Genomic DNA, 22,371 nt, shown 5'->3' on the forward strand with positions numbered 1-22,371 from the left:
TTGATACACTGATTTCCTGTTCAGGATTGTGTGTAGGAAAGGCCAAAGAAATTTTCTACATTGAGAAATACAGTTTTTGTAGGAGAATATTTTTTGTTCTGTGGGTAACTTTCTGAACTGTTTTCCATAAGTTCTGTGAGCCCACCCTCTTTTTAGGTCAGCAGCGGGCTTGAGTGAGTAGAGCTTAAGAACTTAATTTGATGCCTGATGCCTGTCCCAGGATGCTGATGGGAAAGTGTGCAAACTAAGCTCCATGTTTGGAGCATATTGGCAGCATGTTTTCTCCAGGCGTTGTAGGACACAGAAAACACCACTTGTGCAGAGAACCACAGCCATGTTATTCCCTAAGAACTGCAAATCTCATTTCTCCAGTTGCACTTCTTGTGTCTAAGACAATCCATTTGCCTGCTGTGGAAAGGATCATCCTTCCTCCTTTACACCAGCTTTGTCTGCAGGCCATCCTGCTCCTGCAGCCAGACACCCAGTGCCCTTGCTTTGTAGGTTGATCAGTGTGATGGAAAAGAGAACCACCAAAACTGATGTGGGGTTGGTGGAGAGCAGGATCATCTCAGGGGAGCACGACACTTACCATGACATGAAATCTTGCTCCCAGCATTGTGGTGAAATTCAGACTCTATTTTTAAGGTGTTTCTATACCTGACATCAAAGGAAGATAAACACTTGAATACCTTTGACTGTATCCATGCAGCCCTGATGAACATTCCCTCTTTCCCAGGTAAATGTGTGTAAACTGGCCCATGTCCAGAGACCAGCAAGAAGGGACATCTCTGAGCTTTGCATGATCATCCTGATGAGCAAGTAGAATGGACCATGTCCCAGTCATTCCAACAGGATGCTGTGCAGCTGATGGGTAAGCTCCTTCTCCCAGAACAAAGTAGCCTTGGTCATCTTAATTACTACATTGTGGTGTTCCCTGAAATAAGCCCAGCCATTGTCTCGGGAGACACAATTGGGCCAGGAAGCCTGTTGGAAGTTCAACAGTATGGGCTATACCCAAGTTTGTGTCCTGGCCCTGTTTAGTTGCAGACTGCCTGTGTTTCATTCATGACCAAGGATGTCATTATTTTCCAGTACCTTTGCAGCTCAGTGTGAGTGCTGCACCACAGCCTGACAGAGGCTGCTGCAGCAGTACAACACAAGGTACAGGCTGTAGATCCAGGAAAGTGGCAAGCAGATGTACATAGGGTGTTTTCATGTTGCAAAACCTGATAGAGTAGTGTTGGAAGATTGGCATAGGAAAGAGGACCCAAATTTGTAATGGTTTCTTTCATGCTTTGTCTGTGGGGAATCAACTGGACCATGCCAGTTTTGGTGTGTTTGAGGTGTGGGTGATCGAGGGAGTGAGCTAGGAAATTACATTGCTTGCAACATAGGTGCCCCCAGCTTTGTGTTGGTGGGTCTTTCCATGCCCTGGGATCCTGGAATGGATAGGAAGTGCTGTGTAAGTGGAACGAAAAAAGGAGTGAGGGCAACAGCATTACAAGGAAACTGGAACTTGCTCTGAACACTGCTGTGAGCTCCAGGGTTGCTTGTGGCTGTCTGCTTTGCACATCTGACCCATTCATCCCTCTAGGCTCAAACTGAGTGACAGCAGCCGTGCTGCCCCCCTCCCTGCCAGGCCTCGCAGGTGCTGCTCCACAACCCGGCGAAAGAAGTCCACGTTTACAGAAAGTCCTTTTCCCTCCCTTTCCTTTCCCTTTTAAGGCTCTTGGCCAAGCTGTGTGATTCTTATCTGGTCTCTGCAGAGCCTTGAAGTGAGGTCATTCAGGAAGTTTAATTAATCCTGTACAATTGTCACTACATCCTTGGCTGCACATTGTACTAGGGCCCATCCCACCACCACAATGCCTCTTACGACAGCTGAACATCTGTTTAAAAACTGGTTGCCAAGAAGTAGTGCTTGCAAAGCCCCATTTTCCCTCTGGCTGTATGTGTGCAGCTCATCACAATATTGTATAACAACGTTAAGAGAAAAAACAGAATTTCCCTTTGCTCTAGGGATCAACCGGTAAAGCAAGCTAAAATTATCTGTGAAAGGCCGGTTCCAAAATAGCACTGGCAAAGAAATGGGCTGGTTTACGTGTATCCTGCTCATATTTATTTCCCAGGCTGGCACCATCCAAGACACTGGGCTGTGAAGGGATGCTGCAGGACATGGGATTTGGGATGCTGGGGTGGTTTCACCAGGGGCTTCAGTCCCTGACCACTGCTACTCCCCTCAGAACTGGGGCCTTGCATGTCCCCAAGGCTGTGCTCTCTTCCACTCTTTACCCTCTGACTGCAGAGAAGGACAATATGTTTCTTCTGCTCCTGAGGGTGGAGAGGTGTTGCACACACACAGGTAGTCTTAGTTCTTCCCAGCCTCCCAGGACAGCCTTTAAAAATTACTCTGGAAGAAAAGAAGAGAGAGACTAATAATGAAGAGCGGAAATTGCAAGTCCTTTGTGGGGAGAAAAACAATGATAGATGCTGAGAGATGAGGGGAGCAAGGGGTGCAGGAACCAACAGAAATATGGGGCAAGTAATACCAAATGCCATAGTGGCAGAGTAAAGATGAAGGGGCACATAGAAGGCATGGTGACAGGATGTGCTTCTATCTGACAGAAGAGTATTCTTGGTGCCATCTAATCTGTCTTTTACCTTTACTTGCTCCTATCCCCCTTGACTTCCTCCATAATTCTTAGTGGTGCAAGAATATAAAGAAGGCTAGGATAAAGTCCTACAAGGAGTTTTTTGTAATGGTAAGGGAGGTAATGGGGCCTGAAATTGTGCAGCTCAACTTCCAAGGAGAAGCAAAACACTTCCCTGCTCCTGCAGGCAGAAGACCTAGCGAGTCCCAGAGCTGCTCACCTGGGATGACTTCTCCTGTCCAAGAAAGGTGGAGGTGGGGCTGGTGTGGCCTCTCAGCCACAGCTCACACAGGGTCCATGCCAGCCCTCCTGACCCCTGACTGGCACAGCTGTGGCTTGCTGAGGAGTGATTTGACATGAAGATTGTCTAATTTGGCATCTCTGATGAATAATGGATGGGAAAAGTCAATGTAGTAAAAGACTTTTTGAGTCTTTGGAGGTAATAATCCATGTTTCCAATTTCCCAAATGGTCTTGCCTTTTGCTTCAGTAATGAAATCTATTTTTCATAGTTTGGCCTTTTGGAGCTACCTGATTTGTTTCACTCTTCGCATTTGTTAAAAAATTTTAAATTGCTTCCTCTGAGGTATTGCAGAGTGATTGTGCAGCTGAATGGGCAGAAAGGTGTATTTACATACAGGCATATCCTTCAAGGTTATTAATTCTGGGATATTCAAATTTAGTTCCATACACGGACCATCTTTTATTCTATAGTAATAATACTGGTTTACCTTGAGATAAGCTGTTCTTTCTTCAATATCATATTGCCCTTTTCTTAGACCTGAGAAAGAATAGAATTCAAAATTAGCAACATACACTAATTCATTTAATATTAATTATGAACTTAATTTATGAACTTGTCTTGCAAATACACTCAAGCTCTACAAAGTAAACAGTTGACATAGCCTGCAGCATATAAAGGTATCTTCTATAATTATGATGAGATAATACATATATAATTATATGAATATGTAATTGTTTGTGTTATCTCCAAAGAACTGAGGTCTGTACTGGCTTCATGCTTGCCATGCATTGTCTGAACATCAGGGGAGCTGAGCTTTCCAAGTGTTTTCTGTGTGCAGGTGTTAAGTGGGTGGCTTAAGTGGTGTCCTTCTTGATTGAATTTCTGGTCTCTCCAGAGCACAGAGGCATAACTCTGTGGCCAGGGGCTGCTGCTGGTGATATGATGTTTTCTGGCAGGAGATGTGAGCCTGTTCCCACCCTCACAGCATCTCTCTGGAGGGCAAACCCAAACCCCATCATCCTTCTAGGGCTACCTCTCTTGTTATGGACTCTAGGCATCTTGCTTTATAGGTATACTGGAGGACTTTACACTCAGCTTTTAGTCTAAGGGACATGTGAAGGCCGACTTAAAGGCGGGTATACATATTAAGGAGGACTAGAGGTGATATTTTCCTAGGGGGCTGTTTTATTGATAGCTTTCTAGCCAGTATTTTCCTGCCTCAACACAATCCTCTCAAGTACACTTACAGGACTGCGTGAGTTGCATTTTAGGGTGTTTATCTGTCTTACCTTTTGACATTGGCACAGATGTGTCTAGCTCTGATTTCTTTCTGCAGAGCTCTTAGGAGCCAGTGTAGTCTGGGTATGCATCTGTCATGGTGTAATAACTCCCCTGTTGTCCATACCACTGTTCTGTAGCACTCATCATATGTTGTATGTCTCAGAGTTGCCTGAGCTTGCTTCCCTCTGAATAGATGGTACTGTTCTGTGGCTTGAGTGGAATTGCAGGCAAGGGAGAACCGCTTTCTGCAGGTGTAATATTCCTCTTGTTTTTATAAGAAAACAGTTTTCCCTGCTTTGGGGTAGAATTTAAAGGCAGGAGTAGATGGCTGAAGTTAAAATCAGCATTTTTAAAGGCCAGATTCTGTCCTGATCTGATATCTTGTCTTTAGTCAGATCCCACAATTGAAGCCAAAGGGGATTGTACTGGCACAGTCAAATACAGAATATGCCCCACTACCCCTGAAATAAATGACAGCTCACACTGATATACCCAATATCATATTTCGTCAATGTTCTTACAAGACATTAACTAATTAACCTGATAGTGCTTTTATTTAATGAGATCTGAGTACCAGCATGCTCACAGAAGTCTGCTCTCTAAGCACTGCTCTTTGAAGAACACGCCTTTTGGTTTAAGTGCCACACGCAATAGTATTTTATTGATTACTGTTTTTCTCCTACAGTCCCCTAGGGGTTTTGTGTAGCAATGGGCTGGAGAATCTTGCATTGTGTTAGGTGCCAGGATGCAGCTTGCTAGTGCTTGAAATTTCATTTAAATAGTGTCTAAAAGTCCATGAATTCTCACAGAAATGGGAGAAAGAAAGAATTAACTAAGAAAACCATCAGTCTTAGGCAAAGATATCATGTCTCCTGTCTTAGGCTCACTTTGCCACAGAGTGTTGGGTATTTTAGCATAGTGGCTTGGAGATTTGAAATACAGCTGGATTTAGAAAAGCTTTGGCTCCCCGTTAATCGTTTGTCCTTCCTGGACACTACCTAGACCTGTGAGGTTTGTTCCGCTCTCCACCAAAGTGCTCTTGTCTGACACTGAAAATAACTCCCTGAGGCTGCCTACTGTGTTTTGGGGCTCAGCAACCTTACTGCCCTGCTGATTGCCTGGGTCTTAACAACCCTTGGCCCTGGCAAGCACGATGCAGCTGTGTGTGTGTGTGTGGGAAGGGCTGCAGCCCATGGTGGGTGTCTGCTGGCATCTGTCCGACCTCTGGGCCAGCCTCACATCCTGCTCCAGGCACTTGTTTCACAGCCGGTCGCGGGTCAGTCACGCTGCACACAGCAGGAAGAGCGGTTCATCCGTTCTTGCAGATTGCTCAGAGTCACGTTTTTATCTGCGCATGCAGAGCTGTGGTTATCAGCTGTTGCCTCCAAATAACCTGGGAACAAGACAGATTAGAGGCTTCCACCAGACACGTTAAATTGCGCATCAGATCGGTAGGGATTCCGCTCATTGAACAGCTGAGGTTTGGTTTATGTGGTTGCAGTGCCACTGACACACTTCCTGATTTATATTTACAAAAGACCACTGAACTGCTACGCTTTTTAAAAGCTTTGTAAAGGTGCAATATGGGGAAGATTGATTAAAAATATGTTTCTGGATATAAGTGGCATTGCATACTCTGTATATTCTCTAATAATAGTTTATCGTTATTTCTCCTAAACTCTCATATCATGAATTCTCTAGCAGACATCTTTCTGGTATATCAAATGTACTGTCAGGCACACAGTTTTGTTTTGGCTTCAGCTGTTATATTTTTATACGTTGGTTTTTAGTGTTTGTTACAAGTGCCTTAGCACCACCTTTTCCTACTTTCTCTCCCTAATCCCTCCTCCCTTTTGCTTGCTTTATGCTGAAATTATGCTGAATAAAGGTGGCTGGTTAACAGTCACATATATCAGAAATTTCTGCTTATCTGTATATGTACTGCCCCTGAATTCCTCCCCCACTATCAGGTTTTCCAAACAGCCCTTTCTATGTTCTCAAGGCTGTAACTCAAAGCAGACACAAGGAGAAAAAGGGATTTCTGTCCATCTCCTTCCTCTCTGAATGTCCAGTTTGGGTTGTGTGTGACAGGAGTGAATCCAAGGACTGAAGATGCCCATGCTGGGGCCCCTGCACCTCCACTGTATGCAGTTTGCCCCTTTACTCCAAAGCAGGGTTAGTCTGGGTCTTCAGGTGAATGCCCCCAGTCATTCACCTGGGCTTTTGCCTTCCTAGCAAAATGCAAAGTGCATTTTTCTCTTTGCACACCCGAATCACAGCACATGGTTAAGTTTCCTCTGAAAGCAACCTAGTCCATGACCACCAAATTGCCCTGCAAACACCACCAAAATGCAAAGATGAACGTGGGGTTGTGTGGCTGCTCTGTAGTATGACCACAGCTTGAACAAAAGATGTGCAGATTCAGCCAAGGGAGCCTAAATGATACTGGGTTTATGCTAGATACAAGCAGCAGGTTTTGTCAGGCTGAGGATAAAGCTGGCCTGGAATCACCAACCCCTTTTCTGTTGGACTAACAGTCACATCTCCCAACTAGCCAGGCTGCCACTGCCCTTCTTGTAAAGACACATTTATTGACTGTGAAGTGTATCTGTTAAGGAATACGGGATTTCCAAATGAATACTTGAAAAGAAACCCTGGGAACTAGGGGAAACACTAAGCTGGCTTCTTGTGTGTACTGGCCTGAGCTGCTTAGCAGAAACACAGCTGCCCCTCTGTCACTGGAGGCTGCAGGTCCTTCATCAACTCTGTGTTGCTGGCCTTGAAAAGCCTTAAGACAGCCCCACTGGGTTACACTCAGTGACGGAGACCTGACCTGCCCTGGGAAGGAAATAATCACAGTCTGCTCTGACCTTGTCCGGTTTGGAGCCAAAGATGTCACTTCACCACAAAAGTGAAGAGGAAGAGGAAGGAGGAATGACCTCACCCAACTACAGCAGAGAGCACAAAGGAGATGAAACCATTGGGGACAAGCTCAGCTGCTCTAGGAAATTCCCTTCTCCGGCCTTTCTGAAGGAATCATCAGTATTTCCAACCAACCAAGCAATCTTCTCTCTGATGTTTCCTGTCCATGTTCACCCACCCACCCTGTCTGGCCCAGTCCCCACTCTCCCAGTACAGCCTTCCCCTTGGCAGCAGGACACCTGGACCTGTGTAAAGTACCTCCCAGGCTCCGGCCCCACTCTTTCATATCCTGGCACTGGCCTGCCTTTTCCTGTATGTGACAGAATTTGCACCTGCTGGTGTTCTGCCCCAGTACAGCTCAGAGTCTCTCCTTCGGTAGCAGTTTTGGATATAGAATCAAAGAATGGTTTAGGGTGGAAAAAACCTTTAAGATCATTGGCTCCAACCACTAACTCAACACGGCCAAGTCCACCACTAACCCATGTCCCTAAGTGCCACATCTACATGTCTCTTAAATACCTCCAGGAATGGGGACTCCACCACTTCTTCTGGGCAGCCTGTTCCAATGCTTGACATGAAAGAAAGTTTTCCTGGTATTTAACACAAACCTCCTGTGGCACAACTTGAGGTAATTTCCTCTTGTCCTCTTACTTGTTGCCTGGGAGAAGAGTCCAACCCCCACCCCAGCACAGCCTCCTTTAGGGTGGAGTGCCTCCTTGAGGTCTCCCTGAGCCTCCTTTACTTCAGGTTAAACAATCCCACTTCCATCAGTTGTTCCTCATGAGATCTGTGCTCTAGACCCTTCACCATTTTTTTGGCCTTTGTTGGACGTGAAATCCATCACCTCTATATCACAGCCATGCACTAAAACAAACAAAGAAATACATTGCAATGGGTCCTACTTCTTCATCCAGCCTGCCTTCATATTTGTTCTGGGCAAGCAGATCCTAATTTTCCTTCACTGATGAATCATCCTCCAAGATTTTGCCCTTCCTGAGAGTCCCTTTGGTGTGTGTTCAGGTGACTGAGTCTTGGTCAAGAATCTGTCCTGCTGTATTTCATTGGAAGGTGAACACTATCATGGGGAAGGGTTGGTATAACACAGTTTGTATCACACAGACATTACTGGAGCTAACACAACTCCCAAAGTATCCAGATGCTCTATGCCTTTTTTTTTTTTTTTAACTAACTAAGTAATGAATGAAAGCTAGTCTTATAAAATTCAACTTTTAAGAAATTCTAATTTCCTTTGAACCCAAACTTGTTTTTGGCAAAAATAGTATCAAAATAATGTTTCCTACTTACAAATGAATTAAGACAACTAATAGGTGAGCTACAGAGATGTGTATGTGCTTTAGCTGTGAGGGAGCGCATCCTTTTGGATATTTGCTGACTATTTTATGCCCATGGATATATCCCTGTTTCCTTGATTGTGTTAACCTCCTATGGCATGTAAATCTTGGCAGGCTCTCAGGTGTGTAAATACCTGAAGAAGAGCTCAGTTTTAACTGGGGAAACTAGGAGTGGGAACTGAAATTACCTTTTTTTCCCCCTCCTACAATAGTATAAAAGGTTTGGGTCCTTTGTTTGAACTAATTAGCTTAGCTAATTAGAGACTTGTTTTGGTCTGTCCTGCTTGTGCATTAGTCCTGTGATGGGAATAAGAGCAGAGACCCCAGGGAGCAGAAAGATTTATCAACTACTTTTATAATATCTGAATTGGTTTTCCTTTAACACACGGTATAAAAAAAGGTATGACAGCAAAAGTATGATGAAGAAGTATGGTTTGTATTGCAAGACTCAGCAGTCATTTGCAAATTGCAGTTACTAAATCTTTGGTTGCAGAGAGTTTGGCTCCAGTAAACACTAAGATAAATTAAGGTACATCTTCCAAGGTATTCTTTATACTGTGAGATCAACCAACATGTCTTGCAATGTTACAGCTATTTTTTTCCCCGCTCTTCCTTCATCATTTCCTTTCTGCACAGGAAAATTCTTTTTGAAGTCTTTGGACACGGTGCTTCAAAGGAAAATTATAACCTTAAACATAAAGTTCCCACAACTTGAATATCCCCATGTCTTCTCAAGGTGATGAATTCTAATTCTATCATCATGAAGAAGATGAAAAAAATGAGCTGTCAGTCTCATCAGCTTTTTTAGAGGAGTGATGAGACGAATTGCAGAGTTAAGCAGCTAAATGTTAGAGTAAAAATACATTTATTACCTTTTTGAAATCAATGCATATTACAGAAATGTTCAGTTAGGCAGCTTGCTTTGAACAGAGTAGTCTGCTGATAGATTTCTTAAACTACCACACCAGAATTCATATGGGAATATGCACGTGCCAAATAGGTATCTCTAATTGTTAGAAAGAAATTGGTAAAGTTTGTCCTCAAATATCACAACAAAAAATCTGTATTTTCCCAAACACTGATCTGGACACTCTGAGTGGTTAGGTCCGGCATCAGCTGGGGCTTCAACCTCTTCTAACAGGTGGTGAAGTTAAAAGAAGTATTGCAATGTGTTCATTCTTCAGCCAAATACCTACAAAAATATTTGGACCGTAAGAATCCTTTTCTAAACTAAACCTATTTCTATCAAGAAGTGCTTCTGTGGCTGCTATTTCAGTCTTTCAATTTTCATTCCAGCTTTGCCATTTAGATGGTGTCAAAAGATGAAATTTTTTATGGCCTTTCTCCTGGCCACTTATACCTCTCCTTCACCTCATGTAACTGTTATGTAAGAATAGATATACTGGACATCAGAAAGTTTATATTTTGCTTCCAATTTCATTTAATCTTAGGCTTAATGATGTTGAAAATTCACAGAACCTCTAGAGATCTTTTGGGCTCCAGTCTCTATGCTTACAATTTGCATGAAGGTAAAATCACATGGGAAATACTCAGGAAAATGAGGTATTTTCTTTGCCATGGAAAATGCCTTCCTCTGACAGCTGCAGAATCCTTGATTAGTCTTTGTCTTTCACATCCCTTTTAAGGGATGTTATCTGTGCCTGGGTAGTATCTTTGTAGCAGGCACCAGTGAGTAATTTATTTCCTACTGACTGATGCCATGAAGATTTTTGCTTTTTTTTTTATACCCCTGCTATACCTTTTTATAACTTCTGTATTCTTAGTGCTTTTTGCCTACATTCTTGGACTTGTTTGTTCAGGTAGAAGACGATACATTTTAGAAGCTTTATAGTTAGGGATCAAAATGCCCCCAGGCCCCAAGGTCCTCTCCAGAACACATTCTGTGAACTAAGATAGAACCATCCAGGGGAAGGTTCCTTGGGGAGGAGGGCTCACTCGAGCCTCTCATTGGGGAATCTTTGATAGATATGCTAATTAGTAAGACCTATAATGTTATACCAGATCTATTGGGGGTGGGCATTGTGGTGTGCATTGGGGTGCATTCCACCTGGGCGTGGTGCACCTAAGGATCCTTAAAATAAATACAGAGGTAAAACCCCTTTTTCTCTTCTAACCGTGTTTGACTCTTGATTTTAAGACCAGGAAAAGACATCAGACTGACAGAGAGGAAGGATTATATCAAGACGCTGATTGCTGAACTGTCCTTCCTGATTGCTTCGTTACCAGCACTTTGGAGAGAGCTGGGAGGGGAAGCCTGTGGACTGGTAGCCTCGGGATTGACACTCTCTAAACACACTGAAAAAGACAGGGGGAGAGAGAGGTTTTCTTGCAACACGTTAGGAATTGGACGGTTCCCCTGGCAGCAAACTGCTACTGAAGTCGAGTTCGCATCATCTGAAGGGTCTGTGTCCTTGAGACCAGGAGGCCAGAATGTTCTCCCAGCTCTGTCCTCAGACCAACTGGTGTGACTAGAGAAAGGCTTGGGGGTCATGCAAAGCAGAAACATTCCTTGCAAGTTCTGCTCTCGGGCCAACCATATCCATACCTGCTTTTTGCCAGCTGGATGACTGTTGGTGTGGTATTCTAACTCAGGAGACCACAGTGGAAGGTCCTGGTTTCAGTCACCCCTGTGGTGCTTCACCCTGGAGGTGCTCAGCACCACTGAGCCTCTGGGCTGCCAAGCACCTCTAGAGGCCTTAGTGTGCCCATTTCCCAGGGAAAGTGTAACAATGGTGGAATGGTTCCCATGATGTGGACAGAAGAGGAGCCTGCTGGGCTTTTGACATTTATTTTGGGAACTGACTGTAATTTTATCTGCCTTCAGCACAGTCCAAGCTCCTGTCTTTAATGATCTGTTGCTGCACAACAGGAGGAAGGGATTGCTCTCCCTGTTGTAATATATCTAGTGCAGACTTTTTTTGGAGGTAGCATTTTGATTAGAGACAAGTCCAATGGATGAATTGGTTTAAAAATTAAAGTGAAGGATGTAGGTGTAATAATTTCTCCCTTTTCTTTGATGTGAAGATATTTAAATGTACATCTCATCCAACTAGAACTGACCTGGGGTCATTCAGATGAGGGTTACTAATGTAGTGCTGTCTCTTTTAAGTCTAGCAATACCTGTACTGACACAGCCATGGCTCAGCATCAGAGCTCCCTCCTTAAACATGCCTGTTTTCAGGGATTTATGTAACTGCTGCTGGAATTTCCTCCTGACTGGTTGACACTTGTCAGGTCTATTGAAACCATCTCAGCAAATCAGGAGAAAAAAAGTATTTCCTCTTGCCTAGAATGAAAGTCTTTTTAAACAATTAAAAAAAAAAGGAGAAAAATTGAAAAGGGTATAACTTGAAGAGGCCATAAGTAACCTTACAGGAGGCTGCTCGGGTGGCTCCCAAGATCCCTTCCAGCCTCAGTGATTCTGTGATGATATGAACTGTGAGTCTTGGCAGTGTGATGACTATGTCTTCCTGAAAAATTGTTTTAGAAACACAGCATTGGGGATAACAATCCCTGCTCAAGATTGACAGTAAGTCATATGCCTGAGGTGAGACAGGACTTTTATCTGAAACCTCCACACCATGGTGGAAGGAGCTGGTTTTTATGTAAGTGCTGTACATCTGTCAAAGAAATCCCATCACATTGTTTACTATACATAGTGCACATGTATATTGCAGTATACTTCTTGAAGATACATTCACAGATCATGCTCTTCATAGAGTTCCTTTAGGCATTACCTGAACTCACACTGATGTGACAAGCTGCTCTGTGATGTTGTGGACCTCCCTATCCTTCCAGCAGAGTCTTCAGGTTGTCACAGAAGTGGCCAGGAAATTTTCTCACTGGGCAAAGTTCTGCTTTTTCAGAGGACTTGTGCTCAATTTTGCCAGAATTCACTTTGTCAAAAGCTGTAGTAAACACTAAATGCCATGGTAGCTATTCAGTCTGAAGAGGGAGATATTAAAAGCCATGCATACCACGTGAGGAGGCTGTTGTGCAAGCCAGTATGTGGCAGCATGTACCAAGTGGTGACACCAGCGGTAGTGGCTTGGCTCTGGAGCTTCAGGTTTGAGCTACCTCACCTCCCTCTGCAACACCTTCCTCCCAGGGTGATGCTTGACTGTCCACTAGGAATGAGTGGTGTGGAGGAGAAACCTGTGTTTCTCTGTGCCCATCTTCTCACTGTCAGGTATCCTACTGGCTTCTTGGCTTCAGTGTCTTTAGAAAGGTGTAATCTTTCTAGTGGTGGCTGCGACTTGCTGGCGATTGCTGCTGGAACACTTGCTCTCCAAGCACCTCTGCAACAAAAACTTCATTTTCATGCATGCTCCTGCCATGTCTGCCTATAATTAAAGCTGAGCAACCAATTAGAGCATCAGCATAAGTCTGTGAATGCCAGTGCTGCAGTATGCAGTTGCCTATGCGTAATGAAGCAATAATTTTGGATGTGTGAACCTTGTCCCATGGTTGACTTGACTCAGCATCAGTGTTGGCTTCATTCTGCTGTTGTTGCCTTCCAATGTGATCCTGTGCCATGTGAAATGATGCAGTTGGGCCTGCAGAGTATAAACACAGGAGCAGATATTTGTTAGACAGTCCAAAGTAAACTACAAACATTATCTTTCATTTCTTGGCTTCCTCTTTCACAAGACTTTCCCACCACAACATTTTCTCTTGCATCCCTTCACTAGGACAGGCAATGTGGTGGTTTAATATTTCTTTATTCTATTCTGGTTCTTCTGCCGCCCACATCAGTATGGTGTCTTAACCATCACATACCGATCTGAGGAGAGAGGATTGAAAAAAAAAAGGAAAAACAGCCTTCTAATTAACATTGTAGTGATGGGAGAGAAATTGTTCTGTTAGCATTTAATTTTTAAAAAGCACTCAGTGTAAAGGTTTTGGGAGGAACTTTCTAAATACTTTGCTTAATAAAGCAGCAATTGTGTGAAAATGAGAATAGACAATGATTGCAGAGACCATGGAATATGATTTCTGCAAAATAAATAAAGTCCACTGCAAACTGAAGTCTGCTAGTGTCAAAGAGATGACGATAGGGTGCAGAATTGATAAACTACTCTCAAAAAAAACCCAACTAGCTAATGGCCATCTGCAAGTCACTGGATAAAAAGATACCCTTTTGCTGTCTTTTGAAGTTGGAACAGAATTAAAGATGTTTTACTGCACAAGACTATGGAAAGACCATTCCAGATAGTGAGTTCTTACTCTGGTAGCTATGGAAATCAAAATATATAGGGGGGGCTACCCACCTATCTGCCTATATATATGGTAGTCATGATTCAGCTGTGCAGTCACAGTTTGGGGTTAATTAGCATTAACCATTAGATGAGAATGGAGGGATGGCTGCAGGGAGCAGCTATGGCATGTAGCTTCCTAGCCTTATGTGGCAGTTATTTGTTGTCAATTCTCAGAGAATCCAGTGACTGGGCACAAACTATGCAGACAAGATCAAATTGCAATTCAAGATATTCGGTGCCATTTCTAACAGCTTTTCTCATGTCTTATTGTAATATTCCAAATAAACATGGCCTGAGAAAGATAAAACATATTTTCTCTCATTGCAAACTTCTAAAATTATGAGTAACACCTCAAAAGTGTGAGTGAACTTTGATCTTAGCTCTGTGCTTCAGTACAAGTCTTCACAAAAACATCCAATGTGGATACAGGTTACCAATTGCTTCTGAACACAGGGAAACAAGCTGAAATAAAATACGATACAGAATGTTATAAAACAGCCCAGGAGGAAATGTGGGCATACTGCAATGTTATGTTGGACATATTTTTATCATAGCTGAACATCTAGTTCTCCAGAAAAAAACCCAAAATCAACAACAAAAAACTCCACCACCCCCAGCTTCTACTGCATATTTTCCTTAAATTTGTCTTTAAAAACCTGTTTAGATTCAATTGCTTCTGGTTCAGACTAAAGGAACTGGAGAAAACAGCATACATAAAAGAATATGGGGTATTACCTTTTCAGTTTTAATAAACTCACTGGCAGCTTCAAGAAGCAATGATGAAAAATTATTCTAAGCACAAGTTATACCTCATACCTGATGCCAGCTAAAAATAGAACTACAACAGACACTAAAACATACTCCTTGGTTAGAGTATAAGGAAATGAGGGCTTTCCCCTGCTCTACCCATCAGTCTATAACTGAAGTTAAACAATACGAGGAAGGGTGCATTAGAGGTAACGTGGGTAACTCAAAAACATGTAGGGAAGGATTCCACACTGGAGTTGTGTAGTAAAGCAGGATGTGACAGAACAGAGCCAGACTTGCCTGCACAGAGATAAAAACAAGTATTTGGATGATGGTAGTGCAGCTTTCGTGTTATTGAACATACCTACCATTTAGAAAAAAAATGTCCCCTCCGTGTTGGAGGAATCTGCTCTTCCTAGGGAATCCAGCTGGGTCTACTTCAGTGACTGATTCTTCCTTGAATATTGTTAGGGCAGATTTTTCTGTTACTATTGTTTGCAGCAAGCATGGGATGTTATGCTGTGGAAGGAGTAGATTAATCTTTTGAAGACTCCTTTTTTGGTTGTTTTTGGGCTTGAGGTGGTTTCTTTGAAGTCCGTTGCTAATACGTCTGTGAGTGCACACCCTTGTAGGCTGCATTGATCTGAGTCAGTCTTGCCTGGGCTCTATGAAGGTCAACAGCTTAAGAAAAGAATGAAGAAATTATTTCAACCCTCATATGCCTTCACAAGAGTGAAGGAGCTGCAGAGATGCCTCCTAGGTTATAGAGGATATTGTGCAATAGGGAGGATTTGGGGAAATCAAGGTAGGATTCACACATCCTCTGCCTTGTGATTAGTGGGGGGAACTTTTGTGCAGACAACAAAGTGGCTGGAGAGAAGCAGGAGAGCTGAGTAGGAAAAGCATATGCCTGGCATCAGAGCATCCAGTTCTCCACAGCTGGGCAAGCTGGTGCATGCCCATCTCACGTCAAAATCCTTGTATCTCCTTAATCCATGAGACGAGTACATTGGACAGCTGAGGGACCACCAGGAGGCATTCATCTGACAAAAGCATACCTTCCCATAGGGAATTTCATATGCTGCCTGTGAGAGAATACTGGCATGCAGCTGTGCCCCTGGGCATCCCAGAAATGTTGATCTTGGCCACCCTTGCTGGCTTACTTCCCACCTTGGCTCAAGGTTTGGATTTCCTAACCATCCCCATGCTGCCACACACCCGCTGCAGGATGGGGGACATTGCAGGTCAGGCAACACAGTGTGGGCATGTAGGGGTTATGTACAGGAACCTTATGTACCTCAAAAGCTACAAGTTTCCTACCCTTACAGGACTGTAGGGACCCTCAGGTCTACTGATCCATGAAGAGACAGCAAAAAGGCACCAAAATCAATTCTCTTTCCCTTTTGTAGTTCATCCATCCCATATCCAGCCCAAATACCAGGTGCAGCAGGAAGCAGTGTGCTCTAGCTGCAGAATTATTTCCTTCTGCCATTAAAAGAAATTTTAATGCACAGCAAGTGCCACTGAAGTGCAAGTGAAGGGCCCATTCCATAAAAGATTTAGACACTTTCTCGGTGTATACTTTTGATTTGTACAGCAGGGAGCTTGTACTTGGGAAGAAAAAGGGGAGGGGGGGAGGACTTTGCTTTAAATTACAGCTTTTTTAAAAATTCATTTTGCATTCAAAAGTGTAAATATATTTTCTCTTTCTCTTGCCTTGATTTATGACCTTATAAAAATGAGATAGAATCAGTCCAGAAAGAAACAAAGGTTAGGTCTTCCCAGAGCCTGAAGCCTTTGTGTAAGTCCCTGAAGAACAGCTGTGCAAATTACATTTGCTGCTATCAGATAAAGTGGAGACAGAGAGCAGTTTTTCTAACAGGATCTGGACAAGATTCCATTTTACTTTGTCGTTTTGAATGCAGGTTTGATTTTGTTTGCTGGTAGTCACAGCCTTTAATGTTACCTTGCCAAAAATGGCTATTGCAGGAGAACTCGCATCAATATGATATCAGCACAGGCAGAGAGAGAAACATCCTGTTTATGTGAATGTCCCTAACAAAAGAAGTCAAGATCTAAACAGATAGAAGAGAATGCCAGTAACCATGAAACAAACTACATGCCAGATGTTAGTCATGCTGCTTAGAGATCTAGGAGAGGTTGATCAGCTATTATGTTGATGAGTGCAGCTTATGAACCTGTAGAGAAGGGAAGCAATAGTTGTCATTTGCATGATTGAAGTCTTGTGTAGTACTTCTTAAATCATAAATAATTTCATTTTACCTGAGTGTATTAATTAAAAGGTTACATTTTAAGGCATTCACTTTCCTTTCTTTACAAGTTCATATAAAGCATTCAAAAGTAGAAATTAATTTTGTTTTATAGACTAAGAGAGCCACAGAATCCCAAATGAAATTAGGTTGAAAAGAACTTCTGGTCCTAGCCCCTGCTCAGAACATGGCCAGGTTCAAAGTCACAAGTTGCTCAGAGCCTTTAGTTAAATTTGAGTATCTCTACGTATTTTTTTCATTGCTTAACTGTCTTCACAGTGGAGTTGTTTTTCCATCCATCCTACTAACCAGAATTTTCCTTGCTGAAGCTTGTGTCTGTTGCCTCCTGTCCCTTCACTGCGCACCTCTGAGAGGACCCATCTCTGCTGTAGTCCTCCAAAGGCCCTGTCAGGCTGCTGCTATGTTCACCCTGAAGCCATCTCTCTTCCAGGCTGGACAGGCTCAGTTCTCTCAGCCTCACTTAGCTGGCAGGAGCTCCAGCCCCAGTCATCTTGGCAGCCCTCTGCTGAGCTCACACCGTTTCTTGGATCTCACTTCTCTTCCGGAGGATGTAAAACTGGACACAATGGCTTCACCAACACCACGGAGGAAAGCTGTGGCCTTCCACATGCTGACTCTATTGGTTTGACCTGTGTGTTTACTGAGGGTACATTCCATCCCTCTGTCCAGGTGGCTGAGGAAGATGTTTAAGAGTGCCAGCACTGGTATTGTCATTCACAACCAGCTGCTAATTATACTGACTGCTGAATGTTGTCTTTTGAACCCAATGGTCCAGCTTCTCATCCATCTAGTATTGGTCATTTCTGAACCATGCTTAAATTCTGCTACCTCTTCTCTCTCCTGTGATGGAGGTAACTTGGAGCAGAATATTCAGAACTCGCAGAATTTAACAAGTTGTATAAATAAAATCAGAATCTGATTATTCAGCCTGCTTTTCATTTCGACATTTTTTTTGAGAAGGTAGCTGTGTTTCTCAAAGACTAATAGGAGTCTATTTTTCTTGTTTAAATCTCCTTTGGGTTTCCAGAAATTTTTGAGAATGGGTAGTGTGGGAAAGACTAAGGCTGAAAGTGAAGGGACTGAAGCCGAGACCAGCAAAGTATGGATTTGTACAGGAATAAGACCTGTATATACACAAAAGTATTTGTAGCTAGCAGACACTCTAAGCACTCTTGCTACTCTGTGTAGTTTCACTGTTTGACTAAGGAAGGAGATATTTCCCCTGCAGCAGTGCATCCTTTTTTCAAATAAAAAATTTTCACAAGAGCCTTTGAATTTTGATAGAACTTGAGCAGGTTGAAAAGAAATACCTGGCTTTTCTTGGTTTATTGATATTAGGCAGATTTTTCAATAGTATCAAATAACCTGTTTCACTATATTAGTAAGAACTCATTATTTTGGATTGTATTAAAGGATATGAGGAACAGTAGCAGCATTATTAAATCATTTTATGTTGCATATCTGCTTGATAATCAGGTTGTGTAGTCAAAATGAAATAATTACATAGCGTGAATCCCAAATTTACAAAACAGTGTTTCACGGGATCTTTTGAAATGTCAGTTCTCTATTTCAGGTAGCTTTCTTACTTTCTGAAACTGCTGAGAGTTGTGGTGGACCACATACTTCCAAGATTCACAATTCATGACATGGTCAGATTTCACTGTTTTGACCAGCCCAAGGTGGTGGAGACACCTTATGCCTCATTGCTCAAAGCAGCACTTGGTGGGCATTTCTTGATCCCTGTTTTTTCTTCTGTACTGTAACCTGATAGTAATGAACGGTTCTTCTGGCTCTTTCTTGCCTGGCAGGTAATAGTGGGAGCTTCCAAGCTACACCAAGGTCACAGTTAAGTCTGTCCTAAGATGTAGTGCAGATTTTAAGCATAGGGAGTAAGAGGGGCACGCCCGAAACAAAGGGAAGTAAGGGTAAATAAAATTTAGCGCGTCTTCAAGGTGCTCATGTTGTGTGAATACATCTGTGCATTATCATTGTGTTCATTACTTATTTTTCTCAGACGCATCAGCCTTAAGAGCAAAGGTAAGGTGACATTGTAGCATGACATCCTTTTCTAAAAGCCTGTGAATGGGGGGTTAGATTTTAACTCTTCTCCCTTTCTCTTCTCTTCTTGAATATAAAATGGTTTCTAGCTGGGCTGTTTAAAAGATTCATATGGAGAGTCCAATTTGTGTTGGTGATTCATTTGTAAAGCTTCAGGTGAGGGAAATGAAAACCTGCAAAGAATTTCCAGCAGAAAATTGTATGTGGAGGAGTTAGACAACAATTTCCTGTATGGACCAAAGCCTTCTGTATAGCTGAGTGTCAAAACTGCAGCAGTCACACTACATTGACTCCCAAGCTGGCATTTTGCTATTGCCTCTATATGCACTAGAGCAGGCAAAGACAGAACACTCTGAACTGCGTTTTTGAAAGCCAGGATGTAGAATTCAACCTTCCAGAAAGCAAAACATCATCAACAAAAGACAGTGATTGTGCTTTAAAGCCACCTGGGAGCAGGGGGAGAACATGTGCTCAAGCATTCAGAAAGCCGAGGCAGCCTCACATTGTTCTGCTCCTGATTTTGCCAGTGAGATGTGAAACTGAAACAGTTGTGTTGCTGATACAGAGAAAAAGCAAGTTGCCTACCTGCGCTGGCCTTGAAGGCTGCTCTCCTCCTGAGATAATTCTGCTTAGTTTGTTTCTTCTCCTGAGCCTTATGCTGGAATAAAACAGGAGAAGGACAAGGGTGGGGGATAAGGGGGCACAGCCACTGCCAGCAGTTTGGAAATCTCAGTGGCTTTTGAGCACCTCCAGGCCCCCTGACTACACCAGCACAAGCCAGTGTTGTGCTGCTACGAGAAGAGAGCAAGCACTGCACTCTGGAGAGCAGCACCTAGAGTTGCCCCAAAGTCCTACTCCACTGGATATGCAGGAAAACAGCTATTAAGAAGAATACAAAATTAATTTAATGACCAAAGAAATAGCCACTGAAGTTAGTAGCTGGTGAAAATGAGGCAAATCTTTTGCAATGCTTAGTTTTGCCTTGGGACAGTGGACAAGAAATGAAGTGTTGCTATCTAGAATTCCTACATATTTCTTTACACTTTTTCAGAAATAAAAGAGAAACGTTCATAAAAGTGAATGAAGCCACTTGAACCCTTTGCCCTGCAGCGCAGGTCGGCAGAGAAATGGGGAAGAATATTGTGATGCTTCCAGATTTTCCAGGAAACTAGCAATGCTCAGGAAATTGGAGAAGCTGGAGTCTCTCGCATGGATGTGTGCCAGAGACAAAAGCATTGTTATAACAGCTGAAATCTGTTTCTACAGGCCCCATTGAGCAGGGCATAAGTACGTACTTAAGCCTATCCCAAGGTAGCCAGGAGCAGAAGTGTGGGCTGAAGTTCCAGCTGCGCTACTGATAGCGTGCGGCAGCAGTGTGACTCTCACTACATCCACAGCGGCTTTGCTCTGCTTCAGCACCTCTTTGCTGTAACAAAAGTAATTACGTTGAGGTGACCGACCTGAACTGGAACATGGCTTTAGGTTATCTTTAACTTAAACTGATGAAGGCAAGGATAAATATTTACACTGTCTGATTCCACACAACTATTTAGGTGCCCCGAGCCATGTGCTAGTATTCATGTCTTTCCCTTTGGAAATTCAGGGAAGTTGGGCTCTCAGGCTCATGAGTTCTGAATCACATTTTAATTAGATGACTAAAATGCCTGTTATAAATATCTTTCTAAAAACAAAGTTTTAACTGTGAACATAATTAACTCTTGAAATCAATTTCAAAAGTCATTTCAATTTGTCATCACTTGCAGTCTTTCAGCTGATCATGAGTGTTCATAAACATACATTTCCCCCACTTGTGTGGGGTTCTTATAGGGCACATTCTAGCACTGTGCTGCATAATTTGACTCAGGTCCATGGTGTGCTTTACTGTGCATTCCTCCTGAGGGAAGAACTGTGTACACCAGGATGGCTTCTTTTGGTAGCAAGATGTGGCATGCATGTAAGAGCCTGCTTTTCCAAGAAGGTGCCTGGCAATGTTTTATGGTAATTGCAGTTTCCTATAACATACACTGCATGCTATAGTCAGCATCAGTCATGATCAAAGCATGACTTACTAAAACCAGATTATAATCTACCAGAGACAAGTTTCCTAGTCAGCCAGGAATGACTGCTAGATGATGCTACGCAATGTCTGGAAAGGTGATATAAATGACTTCTGAAGTAACAACTTGGAACATAGTCTTGGTTTTCCAATTGCTGTACGCAGTGATTGCTTGTAGACACTGAAAAAGAGCTGTGTGAAAGTTTCTGATAAAGCCACAGTTTTCTCTCATTATTTTTTCAGTGCCTTGCTGGAAAAAAAGCTCAGACAATTTCAGATTGTTACCTTGGACCTTTGCCTTTTTATCTTAGGAAAAGGAACTGAGCCTCTGAGACAGCATGAAATGCTTTAGGTAGTTCCAGGAGTGTGAGAAAGGATGTTTACTGTCTAGGCACTGATCAGAGGAGATTTTGCATCCACTAAAATGGTTTCACATCCAAGCCCTGGATCTGAATATACCCATTCAGCTTCATTTTTACAAGGCTACACGTCATCCTGGGTTATTGTTTAGGAAGAATGGAGAAGGGTCAACCATAGTCAGTAGCAGATTGCTACCTGTGCACCCAGGACATTTTGCACGCCAAATAGTGTCTTGGAAGAGAGCCTTCTCCTGTGGGTTTCATGTCAGCTATTTCTGTCAAGTGGCACCTGCTTACGCTGATGGAGGAAAAGTAACTGTTGTAGTCGAGTTCTTGGTTCATGCCCTCTCCTCAGTATGTGAAACTTCATGCAGGTTGATGGTAATGGACACTGGAAGCCTTGATAGAATGCTGGGTGTAGTGGTGTCCTTTTATGCTGCTTTGCATTTCTGGCACTCTTTTGATCCCAAGATCTATCTGTTCAGAACTGATTAAATCATCTGTGAATCATAGGAAGGCTTGGGGTGAGATTTGGCAGTATCATGGAGGGATGTGGGCAGGAAGGTTTTATGGGAGTATGGGACAACCTCAGCTTTTATTTTCTGCCAGTTGGTACTTTGGTTTCATGCCTCTGGCAGGGGAACACGTACAGTGGCAGAAAGCAAGGGAGGTATACGCAAACGGTAGGAAGACAGAGCCATATGGTAGTCAGCGTGCTGATTGTCAGTGCTGTCAGTGCTAATGCCCCATAAGCCCCTCATGCTTTCCTCTGGGGAAGAAAACATTTGCATTTTAGCAGACCTTGGTAGCTGTTGAAGTCTTTGTGGCCAAGCCAGAGGCTCTGGACCTATGGCTGGTGTCCTAATGGAAACGATGGCTGTGATGTCCATAATCTTGATAGCAGGGCTGGCAAGCAGCACCTGGCTAGCTGCTTGACCAGAGATTATCTGTGACAGTTCTAAAGAAGAAAAATGGAAGAATTTGGCAGTTTTAGTCCAGCAGTCTCACAGTGTTCTTGAAACTGGATGAACTCTGATTTACTTCACTACCCTAAATATACCAGTGAGTCCTTTTATGCATGCTGGCATCTGTGGCAGAATGCAAACGTGATTTTACTCCCCGTTCCTTTACT

At 43.0% G+C, this 22,371-nt stretch overlaps 1 long non-coding RNA gene across 1 annotated transcript; it reads right to left on the reverse strand.

Moving 5' to 3' along the window:
* Nucleotides 1-2,102: 2,102 nt before the first annotated feature.
* On the reverse strand, nucleotides 2,103-21,821 carry LOC125325956. Its single transcript, XR_007203629.1, has 7 exons — nucleotides 19,410-21,821; nucleotides 14,844-15,156; nucleotides 14,079-14,190; nucleotides 12,208-13,026; nucleotides 4,184-5,568; nucleotides 3,382-3,431; nucleotides 2,103-2,410 (listed from the first exon to the last, which is right to left on the reverse strand). It is a non-coding gene; the product is annotated as an uncharacterized LOC125325956 (long non-coding RNA).
* Between the last annotated feature and the right edge of the window lie 550 nt (nucleotides 21,822-22,371).

Source organism: Corvus hawaiiensis, chromosome 1 (assembly GCF_020740725.1).
Source record: "Corvus hawaiiensis isolate bCorHaw1 chromosome 1, bCorHaw1.pri.cur, whole genome shotgun sequence".
NCBI lineage: Eukaryota > Metazoa > Chordata > Aves > Passeriformes > Corvidae > Corvus > Corvus hawaiiensis.